Source organism: Macrobrachium nipponense, chromosome 5 (genome assembly GCF_015104395.2).
Source record: "Macrobrachium nipponense isolate FS-2020 chromosome 5, ASM1510439v2, whole genome shotgun sequence".
NCBI lineage: Eukaryota > Metazoa > Arthropoda > Malacostraca > Decapoda > Palaemonidae > Macrobrachium > Macrobrachium nipponense.
This window is the reverse complement of record NC_061107.1, coordinates 91674537-91684536: the sequence shown is the minus strand read 5'-3', so window position 1 is coordinate 91684536 and position 10000 is coordinate 91674537. Positions and strand designations below refer to the sequence as shown.

Below are 10000 nucleotides of genomic sequence, written 5' to 3'. Positions count from 1 at the left end.
CTAGATATATTGTTTGGCATATGCCATAAATTTAGATTCCTTGTTGACAACTGAAGTCCAGTTACACCACTTCTTAAGTATGCGAGTAAAGTGAAAGTAATTTTAATTGATTCTTTTGTCAGTTGGAAGAGTCTGCTCGTCAGTTTTAATTGCACCGAATATGTATGTCACATTACAACCGGTCCCTAGGAATAGTTCTTGCATTAATCGATTCACTTGAAGTAAATATGGTAGTCATCTTGCCTTGTAAAATCACTTGCAGATTGATTTAGCCTCTCGCTAATTTATTCAAAAGTTTGGTAATTCTATACAATAGCTCCGCCGCTAATAATTTTGAGATTTTTTTTCTGACCTTTTTTGAGGAGGAACAGTATTTTTACCCTATTTGTTAACCCTTCCAATCTTGGGGGGACCCCCAGTGGGAAACCGGGGTTTTTGGGTGGGAATGAATTAAAGAATCCTTTTTAACATACGAATAATGGCACATTTGAATTAGCAATAAACAAGGTCACCAACTAACCTAACCTAGTAGCCGTATCCTTACCTAGCAGGGGGGGCGGGGGTGGCGAAGCACAGCCATATTAAATATAAGACAGCCTAAAACTCTTTGTGTACTTACTAGGTTGGAGGGTAAAGGTGAGCTGCCATCTTTAAGAATGCATGGAGCCAATGATCCAAGAATTCAAAATGCAATTTAAAATAGGCAAGAGCCAAGTATCCAACAAACTGATCCTTTCGACAACCTTATTTAGACAACAGACAATTCAAATCCCGCCGCCGCTTCTCAATAGTATTCAGTATGAGCTCCAGTGTGTGGGTCCACAAAGTTCAAGGAGTGGTTGACTCTTAAATGAAGAAATCCCTCCTCATTTAGGCAATCGTATGCCTTCCAACAGTCGGAAATGATGGTAGTGGCCGGGCTGTATGTAATCCCTTATCACTGTTAAAAGTGTCACTTTGTCCTTACTTTCTACAGGAACAGCAAAGAAATCTCCATTTACCTTGCAAATCCCCTCAAACACCTACTGGCCTGTCACTACTCTGCCTAAACTATTTTCGCTTTCCAAATTTGCTCTCATTGATTTCAACAGTTTTGCCTGGGCCACCAATCTTACCTTTCCGACTCAATAGCTACCCAATGCACAATAACCTCACGAATAAATGAGCACCAATCATTTATAGTTTTGTGAGAAATTCTTAATTCATTTTCAATAAATTTATAACCAAATTTAACACCAATATAATTATGTACAGTAAGTTCCAGAAGTGAAGCGACAAATCTCAGAATTGATCGTACTTCTTTAGAAACTCGTGGGGTTGCCAGTTAGTATATTTTATTCCAATTATTGTCATCCTCTTTATATGATAATACGTATCAGTGATTAACTGTATAAGCACAGAAAGTATTTCCCCAGTGAATGATCAATGTTAGTTCAATAATTGTTTATTGAATGGAAAGAAAATTCATAAAATCATCTGCGGCTCTCAATGTGTGATATAGCGTTCACCATAGAGTGGCAGCAGGAACAGAGTGCATAAGCATTGGCCTAATATAATTTGTAAATTAACTTTCGACTTTTATAGCGTTATATCGAAAGTTATTATTTCTTTTGATAAAGTACGGAGAACTATAGCATCTGATTAAATGAAATATAAATAAGACACAAGTTAGTGTAAAAAAATCCAAGTTATATGCGCATTTAGCGTTGGCTACATGGTTAGGCCTATTTCAAGAATCGAGGAAATATATTTTCCAGCTTGTTAGAGAATAATTTCATCGAATTCCTCAATTGTGCAAATTTCTGCACGTGGAATTGCGTTCAGGGTGGCATCAAACAAGTATTTTCGTAGGTTTCCACCTTTTTTTTCAGTGCATAAGTGAGACTATTCTTGTCCATACGATCCGGTGTGTGAATATGCTTGGCGAGCATTATTTTAATTCGAGTATATCCTGTTTGTGCTCTCTCTCTCTCTCTCTCTCTCTCTCTCTCTCCTCTCTCTCTCGCTCTCTCTCAGGCACTACTTTTTATCTAGTCAGGAATAACCAGAGGCCTGCTTTAAGAATCGAGCTCTAGGCCTATTGGCTATGCTCGGGTACTTCTTTATATATATATATATATATATATATATATATATATATATATATATATATATATTATATATATAATTATATATATGTATATAGATATATATATATATATATATATATATATATATATATATATATATAATATATATATTATGTATTATATATATATATATATATATATATATATATATATATATATATCCCCTAAAAACTCATAAGTTTGTTACACAATAATGCTTGACTGGATCGAACTGATTACTGGTGGTCCGTGGAAATATGAATTTAGATGATATCACTCCCTTATGATACGCCCACTTACGCAAAATTCAGTCTTAAATTTCACGGTTGGAATATGATTCGAAGATTTGAGGAAAAAGGTTGAAGTGGAAAAGGTGGAGATAAGATTGTGGGTAGAGGTAGAGCCAGAGGGGTGGAGGGGTGGTTGGGGTCTGTAGTCTCCCATACTCAGCCAGTTGGTGATTTTACGGTGTTCTGGTTGCTTGTGACTGTCTTTCTTATTATTTGTAGCGAGTCTGTTTTTCCCAGGTGCGAGGACAGGTCCAGGTGTCGGTCCTGATGGTTCTATCTTTGCCTAAATAACAGACAGTGGCCTTGTATTGTAAGCCTTACTATGCCCGGAACTAGGCCTAGTCACCTGACGGTAGCACATCAGTCAGTAAAAGCCTTTCTCGAAAGATGGTGTTTTATGTTCGGTCCTAGAAGCTAGAATCAGAACTACCAACCACACCCAACTTCTCTATTGAATCTAAGTGCAATCATGGTTGATTATGTTTAAACACTATGACATTAAATATTTGTTTCCACATTGCTCGAAGTTTTATATGGTAATGTTGGTTATCCTGTGTTGAACGAAAATTTCAAATTGTTTAGTTTCTTTAGTTTGAAGTAATTACTATACTTTAAAATAATTACTATTACCGTAATTTTTTCTTATAATTATTTATATATCATAGATTTGATATTTGTGGATCATATGTTTGCTTTATTTTACTTGATAGAGCTTTCACTGTAGAAAAAAAAGGTTTTCCAGCTACGAGTTGTATAGTTGCCAGTTAGTGAATTTTGAATGAAATCTGAAATTTGTCGCTTCATTTCTGGAACTTCCTGTACCTTCTCTTAACTATTACTAGATTTTGGTATGCACTTGTCTGCAGTATTTGTTGTAAAATTGGTGATGAGTTTTTTATTATGATATTTGAAAAGGTGGTATGCTGGAATAGCGGTTCTTTTTATTCAACGTAGTAGTTTTCCCCCAGTTAGTTTGAGGGTTTGGAAGGTGTCATTATTAAAAAGAAATGGTCAGAGAGATGTGGTCCAAACATGCCACTGAAATTGACTATAATGACAGTTTAGGGGTTTCAAGTAGGATCTACTGATGGTAACTGAAAAATGTGCAACACTTGTAAACCGTCAGCATCTGACTTTTTACTATGTTTTGTAAGTTATATGTATTAGGATTAAAGCTTGGCGGTGACATTGAAACTCGTTATGTGGTTGTTTACGGAACATATATTATTGTGGAATATGGTATGAGAGTTACACATAACTTTTGTCATACGGATATATATGCGCCTCAGTGGCGTGATCGGTATGGTCTTGGCCTGCCACCACGGTGGCCGCGAGTTCGATTCTCTGTCATTCCATGAGGAATTAGATATGTGTATTTCTGGTGATAGAAGTTCACTCTCGACGTGGTTCGGAAGTCACGTTAAGCGTTGGTCCCGTTGCTGAATAACCTCTGGTTCCATGCATTATTATTATTATTATTATTATTATTATTATTATTATTATTATTATTATTATTATTATTATTATTATTATTATTATTTGTTTAAGCAGCCATTTCCGACTAAGTCCAATCGGCTGCTTAATGCAGATAAAATCGTTAAAATTACCATATTAAATAAAAATATTTTTAGTCTAGTTTTTAAAAAAAATAAAAGAGATAAAAACATTACTGTACACATTTAGAATAAATTTGTATGAATAAAATTATTTATATATATTTTTATATATCTGTATCTAATAATATTATTTGTTTTAATAGATCTTATCTGTTAAAAATTTTAAGATCTTGCAAATATTTGAGTCCTCTTCTCCTAGAATGTCCTGCATTCTAGCAGATGATCCAAAGTATTTAAGTCTAATATGTGAATACTTTGAGCATTCAATTGAAATTTGTTTCACAGTTACTCTGGTTTGAAAGGTATCAGATTATGGAGGTGGCTGATTAGACATAAGAAAGCCATGGGTTAACCTTGTGTGCCCATTACGCAGCCTGCACAAAGCGACATCATGGTTTCTCTGCTTCTGTTAAGAATTTTTAAAGGGAAGGATAGTGGTCTTTACCACTCTTTAAGTTTGTTATTTTCGAGTGATAATCATTGGTCTTCCCAGATTTTATCTAAAATAAATGTAAAATTATTTTTAGAGTCCTTATAATATGTTTTGTTACGTGTTTTTACTTTCATATCATTTAATTCTGCTTCCTTTGCATTTTTATCTGCAATTTCATTGCCTTCAATTCTAACATGGCCTGGTGTCCAGCACAAGGATATCTTGATATTTCGAGTGCTTAAAGAATGAATATTTTCTTGTATTGCTCTATTAGCAGGGTGGTGGTGATTAAAAGAATCTATTGCTTGAATAGCACTTTTTGAATCACTATATATAGTGGAATGTTTGCTGGGAGTTCTGGGGATTTTATACAGAACCAATGAAATTCCTGCCAGTTTTCCATGATAGTATTTTTCGTCTGTAATAACTGCGAACCCCCTGGTTTCATGCAACGTGAAAACACCAAACAAACAAACAAATACGGATTTATAGACATTTATTTCTGTTCCAAGTTCATTGTCAGTCCTCATGGACTGATTAGCTAACAGGTGATTTCTAATTAAGTTTGCTTTATTGTCCAATGTGTAAAAGAGCTGAACTCGTAGGGCTACGCTCTGCTCATCGTTGTTGGACTTCACATAAACAGATTAAATTTAATCTATGAAAGAATTGTAAAGTTATTTTGACTTGCTGCTTTACAAACAATTTTTAATTAAGTTTTGAATGAATATTTCTTCGTGTATTTGTATCTTTCATTATACTGTTGTGTCTCTTATTTTTTTATCCTGTACTGTCATTTAGGCATTTGTTAAATTACTGGGGTTCCAATTAAAAGCTCCCCATTTTATGTTTCAGGTATATTCGCATAATTGATTATATGAAATTTAGGCCGTAGCATCAAGCACTGGACTTTCTTTTGGGCATTCGGCACTGAGATAGTGGGGGAAAAAAAGGAGTTGGAGTCACTAGAGGCAAGATGAAGAGATCCAGGAAATAAAAAAGGAAGCTGGAATTGAGGTAAAGGCTGACATATACTGTGCATAAGGTCTGAGTTGTGTAATTTTTATGTGTTATTTGTGCTGTTCTAATTATTACAGAAATTGGTAATTGCATTATTTATACTCGTTTTTTTTCATCTGTCCATCCGCTTGTGGTGTTTTTGTATGGTAACACTGCGTCCCGGGCTTTAGATAGTTACGCTATGTGTAAGTTTTAGGTAAATAAAAGGATATCTGGGGGTACATTTGCAACTGAAAAGTGTTTTTAATATTTACTGTATGCGAATTGCACCGTTAATATTCGAAAAAGGATATTATTATAATCGTGAATGTAAGCTGAATGTAACTATCTAAAGCCCGGGACGCAATGTTACCATACAAAAACACCACAGGCGGATGGACAGATGAAAAAAAGTGTAGTTGTGGACATTTCATTGAGGTCCGAGAGGAGAAACATCCGGGGCATTTGCAATGCCTCCCTTCAATGTAAACTGAAAATCTGGAATAGCTTGAGGAGTTGTGGAGTTTAGCCGATGCGGTAGAGATGATTTTTATCTCCTTCTTTGATGCAAGATTAATGTCGTCATAACTTTTTGAAAGCTTTTTTTAACATTAACTGGTAGTTTTGCTTAACCCTAGAACGCTAATGTGGAGTAAATTTTACCCCCCCCCCCCCTTTTTTTTTTTTTTTTTTTTTTTTTTTATTTTTGATCATTGAGGGGAATTTGTTACCAGCTCATTGAAATACAGGGTAGCCTCATCTTTTTGCATTGTTCTGGGGTGAAAGTTATTGATGTACCTTTGGCGCGCTCATAACATGTACTATTTTTGTGGGGTAATTATTACCACACAGTAGCAATAGTAGATGATAAATCAATTTAGAAAATACAAGGATTCATTTGATTTTGTTGTCCAGTACCAAGACATTTTTTATTGCAATAATAATGTGTTTACCTAATTCCCAATTCTATAACCTACTGGGCTGATAATAGACTTAACTTATCTCATTTGGGTAACTTTCATAATCTTGTTAATCTTTTATTACCTCGTTTGCTATGATACTTGAGAACTCAATGCCTTGTTTGTTGTTAGCTACAACCCATTTTGGTGATACTAATATACTCTCTTATTTTTTAAGAAGTCAGTAACTTGGTTTGCAGTAGTCAGCTCTTGTTTGAGGTATTAGCTCTTGTTTTTGTGAGTTAACTTTTGTGGTTAAATGCATTTTGCCTTCTACATATTATTCTACTCATTCAGTGACAGCTGAGGGCCCTTTCCCTTTCTTTTCGAAAAGCTATATACTACCAATTCCTAAAGAATACCAAAAGTAATAAGTAAAGGAAGGTTGCCAAAGAAACCTGCTGGAAGTAAACTTTTACTCCTGAAGTGTTAGTCATTGATGAACACCAGCAATAATGCTATCTTTTGATGTTAGTGCATTTTTCGACAGTGAGGAAAGTGAAAATGAAGTGGATAATGTTGAATATGATATATTGCATGGCAGTGATAATGAAACTTTAGACAACAGTGATGAAGACACAAACTATGTTCCATAGTCAATTGAATGTGAGGATAGTGATGAAGTTGAAGAATTTAAGTTACCAATGGCCAAGAAACTGCGCAAATCTACCCCTCATAAGCGGAAAATGCCCACCAGGTGGGAGCCAGACTCTGTCTCCCTTGCCAGCAAAGATGCCTTTACCAGATCCTACTCAACCCGCTATTGTTTCTGACTCTCCTTCCACTTCACATTCAACTTCACCTGTACGCCCATCCTATGATTCAAAGTAATTCTTCTACAGAATACTGCTGAGATTCCTTATACCCAAAATATTGCCCAGAAAAGAAGACCAAGGATTAGTAATGATATTGATTTACCAGCAATTATAAATTTCAGTAGAAGTACCATAACAAGCAAGTCTGGTTTTAGGTGGAGCTGTCGCCCCCCGTCAACAAGATCAACAAGGACAGCAGCACATAACATCGTGAATTTCACTCCTGGACCAACACAGGAGGCACAAACTGCAGACTTTCCAGAAAAAGCCAAGATGTTGATGAACGATGAAATTACTCAAGAAATAGTACAGTGTACTAACAAAAGGATCGAAGCTGAAGCTACACATTATCAAAAGCAGACATCAACAATCACCCAAACAGAACCAAATGAGGTGAAGGCTCTTCTTGGTATATTGATCTTTAGTGGTTGTCAGAGAGACAACCATTTATCAACAAGAGAAATGTGGAATCCTCAGACTGGATCTTGCCGGGCTGCTATGTCAGAGGATTGGCTCAATTTTCTTCTTAATTGCTTAAGATTTGATGACCCAACTACAAGACAGGCAAGACGAGCACATGATAAATTTGCCCCAATAAGGAAGGTTTGGGAAACATTTATCAAGAACAGTGAGAGGCTGTATGTCCCTACTGAACATTTACTATAGTTGGGGTTATTTTGGTTTTTGGTCAAAAATAACCACGAAAAATTATGGAAAGTATCACGGAGTGAAAACCAGTATTTTTTTACTCTCAAAGAAATAATCTTTTTTTTTATGTTCTCCCCTACGGCTTCTAGAGCTGAGTTCCATACTACTTGGGAGTGAATGTAGCAACACAGTAATGTTCAGGATAAAAAATATATATTTTTTTACGATTTTTTTATTAGTCATGTAGTAAAATTTTTACTTTTTACTGGTTTTCCCTAGTTGCCCCTGGAAGAACCCATTTTCTATAATATATTTGAGGCCACCACTCGAACAACCGTCTATCTGCACAAAACAGAAATCGGAGAAAAACGCGATTGAAGTTTTGCAATGTTTACGTTATCATATTTCCGTTATTATTTATGCTATGACATCATTCTTTTTTTCAAAATGAAGCTAAAAGCATGCTCTTTACAAATATGTGTGTAAATATTATCTGTCTATCCAAACTGTACCTCAAACAACACTATAACTGCAAAAAACCGAAGTTTGTCAACATTGGAATGCATATATAAGTGATAATTATGAATGTTATACAATGATGGGTGAAGAAGAAATATAGAAATTAAAAAACTAATGTATAAGTATGGTCTGTAAAATTATTCAGTTATGAAACTCTCCTTATGACACGTCTTTGGTCATCATTCATAGTAGGCCTACGTGGTGCAATCACATAACTACATACCTAAAAAAAATGTGTTAAAGCATACTATAGCCCTAAAAGCATGGTAGGATGCAAGATTTACTAGCACCATTTTTTTTGTATTACACATAATTATGCATAAAAAAAGAGCATGACTAACTTTTTTCCCCATTTAACACATCTGACTATCCAATATTGGGTACAGTAATGATAGGCTAATAGATTTTAAAATCCAGTTAGGTATACTGTTTGGAAGGTATTTTCATTGTTTTTTTTACCAGAAGAAGACCGAAGAGTAATTACGTGTGCATTCACATTATTTTTTTCACACTGAGTACTACATTCTAATGCGTTGTTTTCAATTTCATTCGATTCCTTATGCTTTCTACCCATAGTTGATGATCACAATAACTGTTATTTTTGTCAGAAACAATGCTTAATGAAAATTATAAGGTAAACCACGGAACACGAGAACTTGACAGCCAAACTAAAAGTGTCCTAAAAATGACGTCATACCAAATCAAAGAACCTCATTGGTGGACGCATGCAGATAACGTTTTGTTCGACAGAACATTATCCGGGCTCCTTTTCCATCGAATAACCGCTTATCTGCAAATTTTGCAGATATACTGTTGTTCGATTCATTTTCATCCCAGGCTCTTTCACTCGAATAACAACTCACAAATATTGCGCATTTATAATTCTAGTTACTCTCAGTCTCTCTAGATTTTGAACGTGAAAAAATTTTTTTTTTTTACAATTTCTAAACACTAGTATATAGAAGAAGAGTTGCTGGATTCGAAAGTATGTATAACTCAAATCCGAAAATTTGCAGATAGACGGTTGTTCGAGTGGCGGCCTCATTTGTTTGTTTTATACTTTGAATAGAAGAATTGCCATTGTAGTTTGTATCTGTCTAGTCTGTAATAAAATAGTTTGGCAGCGTGTTTTTTAAGTATCCAAAAATGGGGTAAATTTTACCTCGCATAAGTGATGGTGTTACTTAAACATCGGATAAGTGTTCTAGGGTTAAAGTTTAGATCCTCATAATTCTATTGACGACTGGGGATAGTGAAATACCACCTTCCTGTGTCTGGAGAGTTCTTGGAATAATCTATTATTCTTTTTACTAAGTTTTTTTGTCCATTTAATTTTCTTTGATGATAAAATGTTGAGGTGAAGAGATCTCTATCAATCTTGGATGGAAGATTCAAATCATCACCATCATTTTACCCTGAGGGCTTTACTCAACATTTCTCGGTGGTGTTTGCCTAGTTCATTCACTATACCTTTTGATTACTGTGGATGGTGAGATTTCATACCTCCTGCTTTGATTGCTATATATTTAGGTATAATATTATTAAAGGCATTATGAGGTGACCTTTACTTGTTTTAGTTTTTGTTTACTGTTCCCTCTTCAATATTTTTTTCC

The 10000-nt window shown here is 34.9% G+C and overlaps 1 protein-coding gene and 1 long non-coding RNA gene across 4 annotated transcripts in view; both read left to right on the top strand.

Moving 5' to 3' along the window:
• Positions 1–7166, top strand: part of LOC135215120 (uncharacterized) — an 8038-nt gene extending 872 nt beyond the window's left edge. The window contains exons 2-3 of the long non-coding RNA XR_010314579.1: positions 5303–5464; positions 6896–7166. This is a non-coding gene — a long non-coding RNA (uncharacterized LOC135215120). The remainder of the gene's footprint in view (positions 1–5302; positions 5465–6895) is intronic.
• LOC135215513 (uncharacterized) overlaps positions 1–10000 on the top strand; it is a 32155-nt gene that overhangs the window by 20540 nt on the left and 1615 nt on the right. The window lies entirely within an intron of this gene.